Here is a 19,697-nt window from a genome sequence, read left to right on the forward strand (position 1 = left end):
TTTTCCTCTCAAATATTTGTCCACTTGATAATACGCCCTTGTCATCCACAACATCCACAATGATTAGCATTGACATCTTGACTTTGGCTAAAACCTGATTGACATCTAGCCCTCACTGAAACTTCCCTGCCTGGCTACATGTTACCCAAACTGGCCCAGCAAGGTTTTGAGCTGATCATCAAATTGCATCATGGTCTTCTCCACCTATTTTTCTGCCACCTTCTTCTCCTTTGAGCACCTTTCCTAGTTCCAGGGCTCTTGCCTCATTTAAAATAATCATGTAACACAATGTTTCATGGCCCATTCTCCCAAAGATATCCTCCTTTCTTCCCACAGCCACTTCATTAATTGACTTCTTGGTTGGAATTGCACCCAGTGGGATCTTCCGGTCCTGCATGTGAACGGAGATTGTATTGTCCCGCTGGCCGCACCATGGAAAACCTGTGGCCGGGGGGGGGGGGGGGGGGGGGTATGGTGCTGCTGCTGGGATGAATTCAATCTCCATCTCAGCTCTCCATATCCCCACCCAAAACCTGACCCTTCAAAAACTTATAAAACCTTCAAATAATGATGTTTCAATGCTGGAATTGACTATTAGAAAGTTTGATTGCAGACCAGTGTTTCTGGAATTTTTATACAGGTTCCCAGATCAATCCTGAAGAGACAGTAGCTGGCAGTCTATAACACCCATATGTCTATATCTTCCAGAGTTTTATTTTTGTGGTTGACCGCAAGGCTGTTGATTTATAGAACTTGTCAAACTGTGTTATTATAATTCAGATTGTTCAAATAGAAAATTACTGAGAGAAAAACCCCCAGGGAAACCATTTTTAGGAGACTTATTTTTTGGTTTATATAAAATATTAGAGCATGGTCGTGTGATCTGCTTTACATACATACCTTTTTGATAAGCAGAATATTAAGAGCACCAAGCATATTGTCCTAGGTTTTGTTTTCTGCCTTAGATACTTTGCAGTAAAAGTGGTTCTCATTATTCCCAAGCTTTCTGAATGTCTGGTGTTCAGAGATGTGTCTGTATTTCCAAATATCTAATTGCTCTTTAGCCTAGCCCAAGGGTGTAACAATTGAACCCCTGTGTCCTGATTTGTACTGTATGCTCCCTTGTCTATGTATGTTCTCTTATGTGTTTCTCCAGTCTTTTCAAGACGTATTTTAATCTAGAAGACTTAGCTCTCTCAGCCTATCGAGGTAGTTGAAGGCTTTTAAACTAGATATTAATCTGGTGACCCTTCTCTAAATCTTTTCTATGGCCCTTACAGCATAATAATAATCACTTATTGTCACAAGTAGGCTTCAATGAAGTGACTGTGAAAAGCCCCTAGTCGCCACATTCCGGCGCTTGTTCGGGGAGGCTGGAACAGGAATTGAACCTGTGCTCCTGGTCTTGTTCTGCATTACAAGCCAGCTGTCTTAGCCCAATGTGCTAAACCAGCCCAACATTTAAGCATTAGCTCAGTGCAAAAGAGCCACAAGACTGATCATTACTGTAAATGTCTGGTTTATGGGGAAAAATATAATGAACTTCAGCTTTTTGCCTGGAAAAGAAGCAACTGGCAGATGATCTTACAAAGGCATACAAGAAGACAAATGTCATGGCCCAGGATGTTGCCACATTGCCGTCAATCAGCAATTGGCAATGTGACACGAGGTTGCTGATAGCTTCACATACGTAGGCCCCACAATCACCAACAATCTGACACTTGATCAATACCCATGGTGCAAAATCTGCAGCTGTTATGTTCAAGCTGAATAGTAGATTATGGAGCAACAGAAATGTGACTAAGAACAACAAATTGTGGGCCAGGCTTGTGTGGAGTCATAGAGACTCCTTGGCCTTCCAAAATGGCAGGGGATCCTGGATCTGCTACTCCAGCCCCCGTTTTCAACCAATCCCATTTTCACCGGTCGATGAAAGGAGGCAGAGCATGATTTGCAAATGAGGGAAATCCAAACTCAGTAGGAAAATTTAAACACAGGGCTGAGTATAAACAGACTGTGTTTAACCTGCAATGTGGGAAATACATATTTTTAGTGTAGTCAGATATGCTCTTGAAGGGTGTGGTGATCTCTACCACTGTATATATGTGTGTGCTTGCATTAGGGGATGTATGACAGTACCTGTATTACAGGTTTGCTGGTAAGCCCCTGCCGGCTAGCTCCACCCTCAGGGAGCTGTATAAATATTCATAAGTTTCCCTGAGATGCCATTCTACAGCTGCCGCCGGAGGAATAGTATCTCACTGTAATAAAGCCTCTCTTGTACCTTATCGAGTCTTTTGTGTGCAATTGTTAGCACCACAAAGGGCAAATAAGGACTGTAGAACTGTCAAGTATCATGTTTTTTAAATTCACAACCTTTTAGAAATCAAAGGCCCACCTTTGTACATTGTTGTTGAAAAAAATTAAAACTGTGTCAGTGAGAGGTAAAAGCATTTCAAACTGTGAAGGTATTTAAATCCCAGCTTTTAAATTTCAAAAAGTGGGCTGTTCGTGTCAGGTAACATTGAAGAAAATCTGTTCTATCAGTTACATTGGCTGTTTGTTGGCATTACATTGCAAGATATCATTACACTCTAATTAATACTTGGCTGCTTTCCACAACCTATCAGTAAGGGATACTAAACTCACAATTTGATTGACAGCTTAAATAGGTTATTAAAGGATTAGTTATCTTTGACGTGGTGTTGTGAATACAGTTCTGTTTGATTTTACAAACGATTAAGTACTTGAGTGGATTTAAGTCTTATGATTGGGCTTTCATAAATGGGTGTGGATTTTCATTATAGTAAAGTCTGTAATAGATATTTGTTTATTTAATTTAAATATGGCTCCTGAAGTCTGTTCGTGGGTGAGTTGGCATGGAGTGTATAAGGTCTTACGACACCCTGGGCAAGTGAGTGGTCAATTCTAACCCCACAGACCTTGGAGACCAAACACAAGTGTATTAACTAATCATTTGTGTATTGTCCTGAGATCCTTGGCCATTGACTGCTCCAATGAGTTACAGGCACATGAGTTGTAAGGAAAATATTAACAACACTGTTCATTTATAAAACAAATAAAGGATGAACATATAATGGTAAGGATGGAACAATCTCTGTATCCTAGCATCTGCATCAGCTCTGGGATAACCTTGTCCAGAGGCTCATCTAGCCCAGATTACTGAGGGAGACAAAAGATTAAATCCCTGGGCCTCTAACAGAAATATCTGTGTCCTTGTTGGACACAGGTGAGATCCCAGAGGATTGGCGGATAGCCAATGTTGGACCATTATTTAAGAAGGATTGCAAGGAGAATCCGGGTAATTATAGACCAGTGAGTTTGACGTCAGTGACAGTGAAATTGATGGAAAAGATTCTCAGAGATAGGGGGCGGGATTCTCCAATCCCGCGGCAGAGTGTCCACGCCGTTGTAAATGGCGTCGCGTTTTACGATGGCGTGAATGGGCTGCTCCCAGGACTAATTCTGGCCCCTACAGGGGGTCAGCATGGCGCTGGAGCGGTTCGTGTCGCTCCAGCTGCCGATCCCGGCGCGAACTGTGCGCCGCGGGAACCGCGCATGCGCAGTGGTGCTGGCGCCAATGTGCGTATGTGCAGTGGCTTCCTTCAACGCACCGGCCCCGCGCAACATGGCGCAGGACTACAGGGGCCGGCACGTAGGAGGCCCCCAGCCACAGAGGCTGGCCCGCCAATTGGTGGGCCCCAATCACGGGCCAGGCCACATCGGAGGGCCCCCCCCGGGGTCAGACCCCACTCCCCCCCTCAAACAGGCCGCCACCTGACCCTCCAACGCCGAGGTCCCGGTGGCCCAGAGCAGGTTAGAACGGTGCCGGCGGGACTCGGTTCTTTTCTTACCATCCGGGCCGGAGAATCGGTGGGCCGACCGCATAGAGCAGTCCGCGACCGGCGCCTCGCCAACCACGCCGGCTCCAATTCTCTGCTCTGCGGAGAATCGCATGCCGGCGCCGGGGCAGCGTGGCCCGTTCACGGGGATTCTCCAGGCCGGCCCAGGCTGGGAGAATACCGCCCAGGATCTATGCACATTTGGAAGTGAATAGCCTTATTAGTGACCGACAGCATGGTTTTGTATGAGGGAGATCATGTCTCACTAATTTAATTGAATTTTTTGAGGAGATGACAAAAATGATTGACAAGGTAAGGTCTGTGGATGGTGTCTTCATGGACTTTAGTGAAGCATTTGATAAGGTCCCTCATGGCAGACTGGTGCAAAATATTAAATCACAAGGGGTCAGGGGTGAACGATCTGGATGGATCCAGAACTGGCTTGGCCATAGTAGACAGAGGGTAGTGGTGGAAGGGTGTTTTTCTGAATGGAGGTCTGTAACTAGTGGTGTTCCGCAGGGATCAGTACTGGGACCTCTGCTCTTTGTAATAAATATAAATGACTTTGTAGAAAACATAGAGGGTCTGATTAGCAAGTTTGTGGATGATACTAAGATTGCAGGAGTTGCGGATAGTGATGAAGGTGGCAGAGAATACAACAGGATACAGATGGGCTGCAAAATTAGGCAGAGAAATGGCAGATGGAATTTAACCCGGAAAAATGTGAGGCGATGCAATTTAGTCCATCCAATTCAGATAGGAGCTATAAAATAATTGGCAGAACCATCAGGAGCATAGAGACACAGAGAAATCTGGGCGTGCAGGTCCACAGATCCTTAAAAGTGGCAGCACAGGTGGAAATGGTGGTAAAGAAAGCATATGACATGCTTGCCTTTATAGGACGGGTATAGAGTATAAAAGTTCAAAAATAATGTTACAGTTATATAGAGCGTTGGTTAGGCCAATGGGTCCATTTCTGGTCACTGCACTACCAGAAGACATGGAAGCTTTGGAGAGAGTCCAGAAAAGGTTTGCCAGGATGTTGCCTAGTATGGAGGGCATTAGCTATGAAGAGAGATTGAATAAACTTGGATTGTTCTCCCCAGAGAGACGCAGGCTGAGGGGCGACCTGATAGAAGGTTATAAAATTATTAGGGGTTTAGGTAAGTTGGATGCTTTTTCCCAGGGCGGAAATGACAATTACAAGGGGGCACAGGTTCAAGGTGAGGGTGGAAACGTTCAGTGGAGATGTGCAGGGAAAGTTTTTTTACACAGAGGGTGGTGGTGGCCTGGAATGCACTGCCAAGTGAGGTGGTTGAAGCAGATACGTTAGCGACTGTTAAGACTTATCTGGATAGGCACATGAACAGACAGGGTATAGAAGGGTACAGGCGGTTGGTCTAGATCGGACACGTGATCGGCGTAGGCTTGGAAGGCCGAAGGCCCTGTTCCTGTGCTGTATTGTTTTTTGTTCTTTAATCTAATTGTTCCCAAAACCCCATCCCACTCTCTGCCCAGGTGCACACAATACAGACACACAGTGAGAGTAGGAAAGGTTCTAAAATAACAGCGATTAAAAGGGATGCAAAATTTGAGGATCTTCACTACTGGGGGCTGAGGTCTTTGTAGGTGGTGATCTCTTCAGAATACGAGGTGTTGGACCTTCAAACTAGGCCGGATTCTCAGGCTGTCGGATCCCCTCTTGGGACACACTTCAACTTGTGTTGAGTTGTGCCTTACCCTCGGAAGATGCACTTCAGGTCTGCTCAGTTTCTGATATGTAGTCAGCTTCAGCAGACTCACAGCTTGTTTCAGTTAAACACAATATCAGAGCATCAGTTTTCGTGCGGCCTTCGAATGGTCGGGTGCCTTTAATGGGGGAGGAATCCTGAAAGTTCCCCTCCTCCGCTCTACCTTCAGGCTTTGAATGCTCACTAACTGCTCTGTGTACCTGAAGGGAGTTCCAGCTAAGATTTGAGAGAGAATTCCACCCAATTTGGGAGAGAGATTCAAAAAGATTCTGCTCAGCTCTGAAGCTCCAAACAAAACCCTGACTTGGAGAAACAATATCACAGAGAATGCCGACCACTCAGTTGAGGAGAAAACACACCCTCCAACTGGGGTTTTCAAAAGAATTCCACCCATTCAGGAGAGCGAATTCAAAGCCTTCTTTAGCTCTGTCCCAAAGAAACGAAACTGAAACCCGAGAGCCAGCCTGTTTTTCTAGAAACTTCTGAAGGGGTTTGTCCCGGAATTCTAGAAGAGCCAATTGGCTGTCAAAATGGCATCCTCGGCTATGCCACAGAACACACTGAATTAAGGGGTCTGCCTGGTCAGTTCAATGGCAGCTTGCAGCAGCGGGGAGGTTGGGGGGGAGGGGGGGGGAGGGGGGGTTAGCTCAAAATCCTATAATGTTGCAGGACCGGAGTCTTTAAAAATGAAACACAGAACAGACAAGGTCCTTCCTTACAAAGGTCAAAGAGCGGTGAATTGGGCGGCATTGAATTGTCATTAAGTTGGCATGGGGGCCATAGGGGCCTCGGGGTCAGCATGAGTTGACATTCATTGGCAGTAAGTTGTCTGGGTTGGCATGGAGTATGAAGAAGTATTGTGGGTGTGTGGGGGACATAGGTTCTCATGGATGGGGCACAGGGAGTAGGGGGGTGGGTGGGTGAGATGGTGTAAGGGGTGAGAACAAGAAGGCCTAATATTTACTATTTAACAAAACTGGGGTGACTTCCCAGAGAACCAAGGCAGGCCTTCTAAACGACCCATCTCAGCATTCAACAGGTGATGCGTCCGCCTCTGATCTTCATCCCACACTCGTAATCCGACCAAGATCACCAACTCAGAGATCCTGGACCATTCTAGTTCCATCACAATGCAAATTACATTGGTTTGGCCCCCATTCACCAGCTGGAGACAGCCATGTACCCAAAGACCTTCTGTATGATGAGCTGGCAACTGAGACAGGATTTACTGGATGTCCGTATTTGTGTTACAGCTACTCTGGCAGCATCTGAGGGGAGAGAAATAGAGTTAACATTTTCAGTCCATTTGACTCTGCTGCAGGACTGTTCTGGAGAGGAGTCATATGGATTGAAATGTTAGCTCTGTTTCTCTCGTCACAGATGCTGTCACAGGCCTGCTGAAGTACTCTGCCAGCGAGATTCTCCGTTCTGCCGGGAGCACATCCCCGCCCACGGGTATCCTGATAGCGTGGGATGGCTACAGGATCCCATTGGCCAGGATGAGAATGGAGAATCCCGCTGCCAGCGACGGTGCACTGCCAAAGAACACAACGCTGGGGAGGCAGAGAATTCACCTCACTGTTTATATGAAGATGGTGGACATTGTCACACACTGAGAGGCAGTCACCGGCAGCCGTGATCTCTAGATAGTTTGGAGGGGACTGGAAGAAACAAAAAGTTCACCCAGCCAAGAAGCAACACCAGAGAAACCAGGCCAGTGAATCCAGCAGCTTCCGGGTGTAATAGCAATTTATGTGTCCCTCTTTCAATTTAATATGCTATGTTGCTCAAAATGCAGTCTGCTCTACATCGGGAAACTGAATACAGGTTGGGCAGCCGTTTCGTGGGGTCATCTCCATTCATTCCACTAGCATGACCTCAAACTATGAGTCAGTTTTTTAAAAATGTGTTTTTGGAATATGGGCGTGGCAGGGCCGGCATGTATTGCCCATCCCTGAGGGCATTTAAGAGTCAACCACATTGCTGTGGATCTGGACTCACATGTAGGCCTGACCAGGTAAGGACAACAGATTTGCTTCCCGAAAGGACATTAGTGAACTAGATGGGTATTTACAACGGACAATGGCTTCAAGGGCATCATTAGGCTGTTAATTCCAGATTTTTTAAAAATTCAAACTTCACCATCTGCCATGGTGGGATTTGAATCTGGATCCCCAGAGCATTATCCTGGGTCCCTGAAAATGAAAATCGCTTATTGTCACGAGTAGGCTTCAATGAAGTTACTGTGAAAAGTTACCGGCGCCTGTCCAGGGAGGCTGGTACGGGAATCGAACCGTGCTGCTGGCCTGCTTGGTCTGCTTTAAAAGCCAGCGATTTAGCCCAGTGAGCTAAACCAGCCCCTCATTACTGACCCTGCATTACTAGTCCAGCGACAAAACCACTAGGCCTCTGCTTCCCCCTGTCATTTTAATTCTCCACCTTGTTCCCACCCTGACCTCTCTGTCCTTGGCTTCCTGCATGTTCCAATAAAGTTCCATGCAAGCTCAGGGAACAACGCCTCCATTTTGTGCTTCGGCATTTTGCCGCCTTTAGAATTCGATATTGAGTTCAATGATTTCGGACCATGATCTTGTTTCCTTTTGCCCTCTGCTGGTTCTGGCTTTGCTATCTTGTTTCTCTCCTTTTCTGCGACCAGATTGCAGTCTGCTATTCGAGCCTCCTTGAGGCAGATCTTTGTTTCCTTGCGTTCCCCAGTTCTGATGAATAGTCATTGAGCTCAAACACTCTGCCTGCTCCTCCCTCCACAGATGCTGCCATACCGGCTGACCATTTCCGACATTTTCTGCAAGCACTTTATAATGTTGTGTCAATTAATCAATAGTATATTTCATCATAAAATAGTTTTACATGTGAGTTAGCTATTTTAACTACTATTAATTTGTCACACCTTGGAAGGCCAACTTCTCCAAAACAGAAGTTAATTAACAGTTGTTAATTTTCTTTTTTAATGAAAATATACAGTTACGTTTTTTAGAGTTACAATTAAACATAACTTACTTTGGAAAAATATCGAATAGGCTGCCCACCTGATTGTAACTGGGGTCAGTGTTAACATTTCAGCTTTCGTTAAAATAAAGAATCTTTTGACATGTGGCAAGTGCAAAGATTTTTCACTGAGCTATTTCTGCTGCTGGGGGAAAGAGGACAAACTGGTAACCTGTTAGGCCCCTTACTTTCCACCATTGGTGAGCCAGGTTCAGTCAGAACCAGCTCTCACTCTCACAAGGATAATGGGATAATTTCCCTGGAAGATTATTAGTTGCCACAAGCAACAAAGTCCTATTAGCAACATCCAGGCGCTCGTAAACTTTAAATTGCTGGGCTAAAAATTAATCAAAAGGTTCTCTTCTTGTCCATTTGGAGTTCAGTCCATCCCTTACCCTCAGCTTCCGGGGGTAAAATAATGAATCTAATGTGTTCAGGAATTCATTGCTATTTAAGTCCATGAACAGGAAATCCTTGGATAAAAGCTATAATTTTAAAGAATAAAGTCCAGTGGATCTGGACAGAATTTTATAAAATATCAGCCATCGACATAATAAACTTTAGCACATAGTTAAACTTTTACATTCTCCAGCAGAGGGCACTTCCGAGCTGACATTGCAGAAGAATACGAAGGGAATGTAACGGGGATTATTTGCAGCATGAGTTTGTCGGAGGGTAATGTTGCACCATTTCACCCACTGGCTAATAATTCTGCAATATTCGGATCTTTCAAAAAATATCAATTGTTCTTTCTGTTAGAATGTTTTCGATGACTTAGCGTGAATATTTTGTATGTTATTACTGGTGTTATTTGCTCTGTACTTGCAGCTCTGTTGTTAATTAACACAGTGTCACACAATGAGAAAAGTGTCCTGGCCCGCAGGGGAATTATGGGGTGGGAATGATTGTCTGCCCCGTGTCCCTTGTGGAGCACGAGCTCCCTCATTAAGGTCACGGGGGAGCTCAATCTATGTTGTATACTGGGGTTGGTTTAGCACAGGGCTAAAGAGCTGGCTTTGAAAGCAGACCAAGGCAGGCCAGCAACACGGTTCAATTCCCGTACCGGCCTCCCCGAACAGGCGCCGGAATGTGGCGACCAGGGGCTTTTCACAGTAACTTCATTTGAAGCCTACTCGTGATAATAAGCGACTTTCATTTCATTTCAGATTACGTCGGCCAGATCGCCATCGACCTGTTAAGACCCGGTTGGGAATTACCAGGAGCTATGTATTATAGCCTCATAAATAAATCTACATTCCTTTGATACAACTCGATATGGGCTCTCTGTGATTTCATAAAACAAAGCAACCGTCAGACTTCACCTGTAAAATGCGTATCCCAGAATACTCAAATATGGATGGCTGGTCGTAAGTGACCATTTCGGACATTTCCCATTGAGGTTACAGCAGACCATAGAATCCATAAAGTGCAGAAAGAGACCATTCGGCCCATTGAGTCAGCACTGACCCTCCGAAAGAGTATCCTATCTTGGCCCATTCCTCCCACCCTATACCCTCAACCCCATCTAACATGCTCACCTTTGGACACTAAGGGACAATTTTGCATGGCCAATCCACCTAACCTGCACATTTTGGACTGTGGGAGGAAACCGGAGCATTCGGAGGAAACCCTCGCAGACACAGAGAGAAAGTGCAATGTGGTGAATGTAATTCACACTGTATTGTACTGTATGGTATTGTGTCCTTGTGGGCTCTGTCTGTGAGCCGTTGCGCGGCTCTGCCCATAGGGGGAGATGAGGAGCTTGTACAGGGCTCCACTCTTGGCTCCGCCCATGGTCCCTCCCACTACCGGAAGTATAAAGTGCTGCAACCATGTGAGCCTGCCCTCAGTTCGTCTGGTCGCAGGCAGGCTCAGTTGTAAGACTATTAAAACCACAGTTTACTTCCAATCGTGTTCTGAGTGAATTGATGGTCACATCATGCAAACTCCCCACATTCACCCAATGCCAGAGTTGAACCCGGGTCCCTGTGTAGCCACTGTGAACCCCATTGAAAACATTCCTGACTTATTTAAAAGGTGAGTGCAAAGTGCAGCTCACTGTATTGGATGTGCATTAATAGTTTTCCGTTTTTTAAAAGTAAAATTTGCAACAATTCTTCTGTAATATTTCTGTAAAGCTTGGTCGAAACAGGATAGATCCAGGACAGATCTAGCAGCTCAAACTGGGTACCCATGAGGTATTGTGGGCAACCAGCAGTAGAATTGTATTCCACCACAATCTGCAATCAGCATATTCCTTCTCTACCTTTACCTACAAGCCGGGAAACCCATCCCATTAAGAGGTGTGTAGAATAGTATGGTTGGAGCAGCATCAGGCATACCCTGAAATGAGGCAGCCAGATGAAAGTATAACACAGGACTACATGCATGCTAAACAGCACAAGCAGTATGCCTTAGCCCAGGCTTGTTGTGGTAGTATGGCTCGAGAGATCATATTATCGGAGAACCAAGCTGCCATTGGTACAGCAGCCTCGCTGCCCATTGGCCCAGGCAAGTCATGTGCCTCTCTGCCAATTGGTTGTGGCTGGTCATGTGACTCCCGCCGATTGAGGGGATGGTAGCTCCGCCTACAAGGCAGGGTATAAGAGCAGCGAACAGTGTTGGTGGCGCTGAATGCTGGCCTTAGCTGGAGGGGAGGCTGAAGCTCAGACAGCAAAAGGGAAGCATGGCTGGAGACTGGGAGCTAAAGTACGGCTGAGCTGGGAAGGGAGAATGCTTGACAGGCCCAGGGAGGATAACTTTGCCAGGGGAAGTATGTGGGAGTTAGAGTGTGTGGGGGGGTGAGAGAGTGAGTTAGAGTGTGTGGGGGGGTGAGAGAGTGAGTGAGTATGTGTGGGAGTGAGAAAGTGAGTGTCAGGAGTGGGAAAGTGAAGAGGGTGTATATGAGAGAGGGAGCAGGGGAGTGAGTGAGAGGGAGTGAGTGAGCAGGAGAGAGTTTGCAGCTGAGAGGGAGAGAGTATATATCCCTTACTCCCAGTCTCACATTTCTCACCCACACCAACACATCCACGTGCTAACAATGTGTGAGGTGAGTGAGTGAGCTTCCTGAGACAGGTTGTGAGCCAGACATGCAAACACTGACCCTCTCACATTCTGGTCATTTTTGAAAATTACTCCTTTTGTGGCATTGCTTCAGTTTTGCTCAGGAATTGTTTCTTTTCTTAATACTTCCACTTTTTAAAAAAAAAATCAGTTTACTGTTGTGCCAGACCCTGGGCTAGATTCTCTGATTCTGGGGCTATGTCCTCATGCCGGCATGGGAACGGTGGCGTTTTACACCCGAAAAACTGTCACAAAGTGGCCACCCATTCCCCGTTTTGCTTGGGGCTAGCTTCAATATGCCCTGGAGAATTGGCGGGCCATGCATGCGCATGGCAGCGGCCGTACCGTGCTACATGGCGGAAGCAGCCCGCGAAATAGTGACCCCCTTGGGCGGCTCGTGAGCCCTAGACCCCCCCCCCCCCCCACAGTGCCCCCAGCCCACAATAATGACCCCCCTGCCCACGGAGCAGCCCTCTCCCGACTGTGGTGGCGATTAACTGAGTCGGGAGCCGCCACGCCGAGTTGCCAACGGATGAAACCATTAGAGACCCACGCTGTCGGGAACTCGGCCGGTCAGGTAATGTCCTGAGGCCATTGATACGTGGCGTGGAGGGGGTGGAGCACCGCGAAAGCGGCGCTGCCCCCGATTTGGTCAGAAACTTGGATTCTCCGGCCGGTCGCCGAACACGCTTTCCCCTTGATTGGGAACAAAAAGCAAATGTGTTTGCTTGAGTCAAAAGGTTGGATAATCCCTGCAATAGCCAGAGAAAAGTGATTTAATAATCAACGGATCAGGTCAAAAATCTGCAACCTCATCACATCCAGTTGTGATTGGTGGTGGACGATTAACCAACTAAACAGAGGAGATGGCTCCATGGATGTCCCTGTCCTCAATGGTAGCCTGCAAGTGAGTGCAAGAAGCAATGCAAGAAGCTTGCTGCTATTTTCAGGAAAAAGATCAGAGTGGATACCCTTATCATTGTCTCCTTCTGAGATTCCCACCTTCACTGACACCCGTCCTCAGCCAACTCGTCCACATGATATCAAGAAATATCTAAGTGCATTTGACACAACAAAGGCTTTGGGTCCTGACAACAAACCTGTGTAGTGTGCAAATGATGTCTTACCTTAAAAAGGCCTGGGGCAGCACACAGACATCAGAAGACAAAGAGAGAGCATTGTAAGCTGCACATTTCATTCATCATGATAGGTGGGGGAGGAGAGGCTTGCTAATGCAGGGTACATGCGTGGGCACCGCCATTGGGCATCGGAGGATTATGCTGGTGGGTGCCAAGGTGGGGTGGGGGCTGCAGTGCCAACCAGTGGCTCATTGCGGTGGGGGGGGTGGGGAGGGTGGCAGACAGGACCGGTGGCCAATGCCAACTCTCCCGTGCGACTGGATGGAGGTTGTTGAACTTCCTCCAGATTTGCTTGGAGGGAGCGGTTTAAGAGCTGCTCTCCCTTGTTACTGGGGAACTGCCGGGGGCAGTCCAGGTGAATGAGCTGGCGGGACAGCCACTTCTGCCCCGCGATCCATGGGGCATTATTACCGGCCCGAAATTGACATTAGATTCCGGTCGCAGTCTCGCCGGTTGGCCGTTCGGAAGCACCTGGCAATTCTCACTCGCTACCGCACTTAGTCTTTCTCCCGTTAGATCGCAACAGTCTACTTGGACTTCAGCAAGGCTTTTGATCGGTTCCCAGACCAAAGGTAAGAACCCATGGGATTCAAGGAAATTTGGCAAATTGGATTCAGAATTGGCTAGCAGAGGGTGTTGGTCGAGGGGTGTTTTTCTGACTGGAAGCCTGTGTACAGCTGGGTCCTACAGGGATCAGTGTTGAGGCCCTTGCTGTTTGTGGTTTATATAAATGATTTAGACATGAATGTAGGAGGGTTGATGAGTAAATTTGCAGATATGAAAATTGGTGGGGTGGTAAATAGTGAGGAGGGTATAGATGGGCTGGTCAGATGCTGATCAGTGGCAAATAGAATTCACTCTGGATAAGTGTGAGGTGATACACTTGGGCAGGACAAACAAGGCAAGGGAATACATGATAAACGGCAGCACCCTTGGAATCAATCCAGTATCAGAGGGACCTGGGTGTGCATGTGCACCAGTCCCTTAAGGTAGCAGGGCAGGTGGATTCCCTACAGTGCAGAGTTAGGCCATTCGGCCCATTGGGTCTGCATCGACGCTCTGAAAGAGCATCTGGGACCACTGCCCCTCCCTATCCTCGTAACCTCATAACCTGCACATCTTTGGACACTAAGGGGCAATTTAGCATGGCCAATCCACTGTAACCTGCATTTCTTTGGGCTGTGGGAGGAAACCGGAGCACCAGGAGGAAACCCACAGAGACTCAGGGAGAATGTACAAACTCCTCACAGACAGTCACTCAAAGCCAAAATTGCTCATCAATGACCTTCCCTCCATTATGAGGTCAGAATTGGAGATGTTTACTGAGGATTGCACAATCAAAGAATCCATAGAATTCCCACAGTGCAGGGAATTTAACATGGCCGGTGCCACCTAACCTGCACATCTTTCAGAAATATTTTCAGAGGCAGATTTTAATGGTGGATGGACAGAGTTTCGGTTGAGACACATGCTTTGGAGTTTTGCTGTGATGTGTGTTGTTCCTCGTGTCTTAATAAAGCTCGTAGTCTCAAAGTTGGAGAAGATGCTTTATTGTGAATTTGTTCTCTCTTCAGAGCTTAACTTACGGCTACCTCAAATGCTGCCTGCTTGTGTCTGTGGCCTGCTACCAGCTCTGCCTTCCGTGAAGTGTGTCCTCACTTCCTGTCCCGGTGTATTTATAGCTCTCCCGTGCTCCCTCTAGTGCTTGTTCAGTTGTATTGCATCTACTCACATCTACAATCACCACATGATGGTTGATTGGCAGCATCCCGTCAGACGAGGAGCATTAGGAAGTTAAGAGTAGGCTATCTAGCCCTTCAAGCCTACCTCACCGTTCAATAAAACAATGGCTGATGTAATTGTGATCTCAGCGCCACTTACTTGACTGCCTCCCCCATAACCCTTGACGTCTTTGCCTCAACAAAAATCTGTCTAACTCTGCCTTGAATAAATTCAGTGACTACTTCCACTACTTTCTGAGCAGGAGAATTCCACGCATTAACAAGCCTTTTGGGAGAAAAGAAATTTTGTCAGCTCAGTCTTAAAAGGGAGACCTCCAAATTTTAAACTATACCCCCTAATTCTAGTCCCCCCCCCCCCCCCCCCCCCGGTCCCCCCCATCCCCCCCTGTCCCCGCCCCGCCCACAAGAAGAAACATCTTTCAGGTCGGTATCCATCCTATCAAGTCCCCTCACAATCTTATATGTTTCAATAAGATCACCTCATTGTTCGAAACTCCAGTGGGTAGAGCCAACTTCTTCAACCCTTCTTCAGAAGACAATCGCTTCATCTCAGGAATGAGTCCAGTGAACTTTTTCTAAAACTTTTCTATCTATTTTTAAATAAGGAGCACAGTACCTGCACAGTATTCCAGGTGTGGCCTCAACCAGCACAGCTGCATTCAAATTTCCCCACTTCTATATTCCACTCATCTTGCAATAAATGCCAAGATTCCTTTTGCCTTCCAAATCACTTGCTGTACCTGTATCCTAACGTTTTGTGATTCATGTACCAGGATACCCAGAAGCTTCAATACTAAGTTCAGCAATCTCTCTCCATTTAAATATTAAGCTGCTTTTCTATTCTTCTTGCCAAAATAGACAAGGTCATATTTACCCACGTTATACTCCCTCTGCCAAATTTTTGGCAATTGACTTCGCCTGTCTATCTCCTATCTCAAGATCCCCTTGACAACTTACTTTCCGACCTACATAGGAGCCATCAGTAAATTTAGTTATGTCATGAGAATGTTAGACATAGAACAGTACAGCACAGAACAGGCCCTTCGGCCCTCGATGATGTGCTGAGCAATGATCACCCTACTCAAGCCAACGTATCCACCCTATACCAGTAAACCCCCCCCACCCCATTAACCTTATTTTTTAGGACACTAAGGGCAATTTAGCATGGCCAATCCACCTAACCCGCACATCTTTGGACTGTGGGAGGAAACCGGAGCACCCGGAGGAAACCCACGCACACACGGGCAGGACGTGCAGACTCCGCACAGACAGTGACCCAGCCGGGAACTGAACCTGGGACGCTGGAGCTGTGAAGCATTTATGCTAACCACCATGCTACCGTGCTGCTTTAAGAAATGTTTGACTGCTCGTGTTACTGCAGTGATGTCAGAGTGTGGGTGGAGCTGAGCTCTGGTTCTAATTTTTAGTTTTATTTTGAGAAAAGCTTGTGTGTGTCTGTGTCTTTTTGTTTTGGTTTTCAGTGTTGGAGCTGAAGCCAGACAAAACAGATGTACTGTTGTTCTCTCTGCCATGAAAAGACTATCTCTTGATCATTTGGTGAATTCAGAATTATAAATGTTCTCAGCAGTGAATGTAAACCTGATGTGCTTCTGTTAAAAGTTGTTTATTTTGTCTTCTGGTTGTTTGGGAAGTTATTAAGGATTTACTTAGTGTTGTATTCTTTGGGGGTTGTATTTGAATTGATGGTTGCTAAGATGTTCACTGTATGTTTTAAAAAGGCTAACTTGAGTTCATAGAATAAATATTGTTTAGCTTTAAAAAATACTTTTCCATTTCTGCTGTACCACACCTGTAGAGTGGGCTGTGTGCTCCCCATACACAATCTATTAAACGTTGTGGATCAGGTGAACTCCATGAAATACTTTGGAGTTCTCTAATCCCTGGCCCGTAACAGTTACCATACAATGAGTTTCTTCATCCATTCTGGAGGACACGGCAGCTGCAGTAAAATCATCTGCTGCTGCTAGAAGTAGTGGGAGCTTCGGTGGTGGTGGTGGGGGGTGGTGGTGGTGGTGGTGGGGGTGGGGGAGGAACAGGTATACGGGAGGAGGAATTGATGAACTGAACCTGAGGGGTCAGAACAAAGTACTCATCATCTCCCAGGAACTGGCCTTGCCCCCTTCATCTGATTTCTTTCTTCCCTGTAATCTTGTCTCTTCATCTGAAGCTGCTGATTACTGCAGGGAGAAAATTTATCTTGTGCCAGTGAGTGGCTTGCTGGGATGTTGACATCAGCTAGCTCAGCATGGACTGAAACGTGGGACTTTGCTGGGTCCAGATGACTCAGCACAACACAGGCAACAAATTAACTCATTGAGCCATCAGCGGCAATTATCCTTAGAAAACCTTCGCTCACTTGGCAAATTTTACCTGATTATTGCTGAAAAGACAAAGTGCAGAGGTAAAGATTGATTATTAGATTTAGTTTTATTTAATACTACATGTGCAATATCTGCCAGATAAATAAAACATATAAGTGTCCAAACAGCATGAACACATATATTGTTATCAGAGATATCATCAGGGCACTGGGATTGATGATGTGGAACATTTACCAAATCCATGTTATCATTTTATCACCATTCCCTTGGTGCTTTGCGAATATCTGTGCTCTCTGTTAGAAGGCAAATCATTTTCAAGAAAAAAATCTTTGGAAAGCAAATTTCAGCTACATCAGTTGTATTAAATGATTTTTGCTGATGGATGTAAATAATTTTGAAGTGTATCATGTAATAATGTTATACCTATTATAATTAATAAAAATAAATAATACAAACAAATTTGAAGAAAACATTTCAAAGCACAGAAAAAAGGTCACAAAACTCGGGCCTGGGTTGTTGTTCCCAGGTCAGGAACACAAAGCCGAGACTATTCCTGGCTTTGCCAATCTGGGAAAAAGAGGGCCAGAAGGTTGTTCTGGCGGGCTGGATTAAAAATCTGGCCTGCCACCCCTAATGAAGGCTGGAGGCTGCCGCTTGCAGAGATGGCTGGACAGAAGGCCTACATTTGTGTTCTGTCATTTTGTTCAATTTATTAAAAATATGAAAAACGAAACAGCGTTCACCCCCCTCAACCCTACATTCTCCCCATGCAACCCATGTCCCACCCCCTATGGCCCACGGCCGACATACCCCTATGCCTCTTTACCAACCCCCATTGCCCCTCATACCTCCTATGACACCACATTCCCCTCTATCCACACCCTCATAGCCCCATGCCAATTGATGCCTCCACTCACCACCATGACTCTTTATAGTTCCTATGCAAACTTAGTGTCAACTCATGCCAACCCATGCCATGACTCATGAATAGTATTCACCATGAGCAAACCAGGAGCTATGCTGACTTAAAGTAATGGGCCCGATCCACCAGCTGCGTTGAACTGTTACTTGAGAGCGGTGTGGCCAGTAAATGCCAGGAGAGCCCTCTCATGGGGGTCCCAGAAGTCTTCACGCCTCGTGGGTTTCACCCAAGTCCCGAAGGTGGCGGAGTGTGAATCCCGCCCTAAAGGCACCAAACTGCGCACGCCGAAGCCGGTTTTAAACTGACTTCAGCGAACTTACCTGGGATCCACCGGCATCGCAGGATTAACTGGCCTCTCCAGTGAGGCCACAAACCACCGCCATCCAGCACTTGTCCACACAAACGGGGACCAAGCGGATTGGCACCCTGAGGGTCTCCCGGCGTATCGGAAGCCCCCGGGTGGTAAGGGTCAGTGCAGGGTGGCCCCCTGGTTCCCCCCAACCCCGAAACGTGGACGCCTTGGTACTGCCAAGGTGCCTGGATGGCACTGTCAAGCTGGCATGAGCACTGCCTGGGTGCCAGGGTGACATTGCCAAGGGTCAGGGGCCAGGTTGGGCCATGCCCACATAAGGAGGGTGGGGGTGTGTGTTGCAGGGTGGGAGTGTGCAGGGTGGGTAAGTGGGTAAGGGCCTTTGGGAGGTTAGGAGGTGATGGGTGGGGGTCCTGGATTGGAGGGGATCCAGTCAGGGGGTTTGGGGGTGCCTGAAGAGGAGGGCCCCAGGGACCCCATAGTGGTGTGCCCTCACTTGGGGGGTGTGGGGTAGTGCCCACGTGTGTGGTGGGGTGACATTGCCCATCGGTGGGGGTGGGGTGAGTGGGGACACAAGCTCACTTCGAGATCGGGGCACCCTTTCAAAATGGCGGCCCGATCACTGTGTTCTTCTCCCCAGTGCTAAAAAAAAATCTAATTGTGGTGTAAACCATTGAGAAATTCCCCAGGGCACCAGAAAAGTGAGGAACCACTGGGCTCCACCCGGAGGATCTGTCAAATGTGAGTTGTTATTGCCTTACTGACTGACCAATCCCTCCCACTGACCAGTAGTTCATTCTCCTGCAGGTCCTCCAGCCAATGGCGCTGGCCCATCCCAGGCGGCGCCCTCTCCTGACTCCGAGAAAAACACCTCAGAGGGGAGCTCTGGGGATGCAACCATTCTAGTTGCATCACAGCTGTCATGCTCACCCTCCACCAGCACAGATACACACACCTCGGTGGGAAATGTGAGTGGTCAGGCTTCGGGGGCACAACCTGGTGAGCAGCGCACTGCTGCTGGTGTACATCAGGTGGAGACAGCAACCTCCAGGTGAGACAGCAGTCGGAGGGCTGCTGGATTCCAGGACCCAGCTGGGTCCCAGCCTGATGCTAAGCCTGTGGTACAGAGGTACTTGTAGCTGATTGGGATGATAGGGTGCAGCAGGGACATTCAGAGGAAGATGTCAGCGTCCCGCCAGCAAATCTATAGCCGCTTGGAGGAGTCCCGAGGCTACGGGCACAGGAGATGTCACCGGCAATGCATGGCACCAATCACAGTGGAGAGCCTGGTGCCCGGCGTTGGCACCATTAGTGAAGGTGTCCAAGGCGTTGCACAGTTGGTGATGGCCATGGCTGAGGGACTCAACAGAATGTCCGAATCGCTGAGGGATGTCACCCAGTACCAGGTTATGAGGTGCTGCAGGACATGTCCCGCTCTCAGATGACCGAGGCGCTGTGGAGCCTGTCCCAGTCACTGAGGAGCATCGCCGAGGGCGTCGACACAATGGTGCAGACATTGGGAAGCCGCCAGGGCTGGCAGAGCCAGATGTCGCAGAGGC

The sequence above is a fragment of the Scyliorhinus canicula genome, chromosome 3 (genome assembly GCF_902713615.1).
Source record: "Scyliorhinus canicula chromosome 3, sScyCan1.1, whole genome shotgun sequence".
Lineage (NCBI taxonomy): Eukaryota > Metazoa > Chordata > Chondrichthyes > Carcharhiniformes > Scyliorhinidae > Scyliorhinus > Scyliorhinus canicula.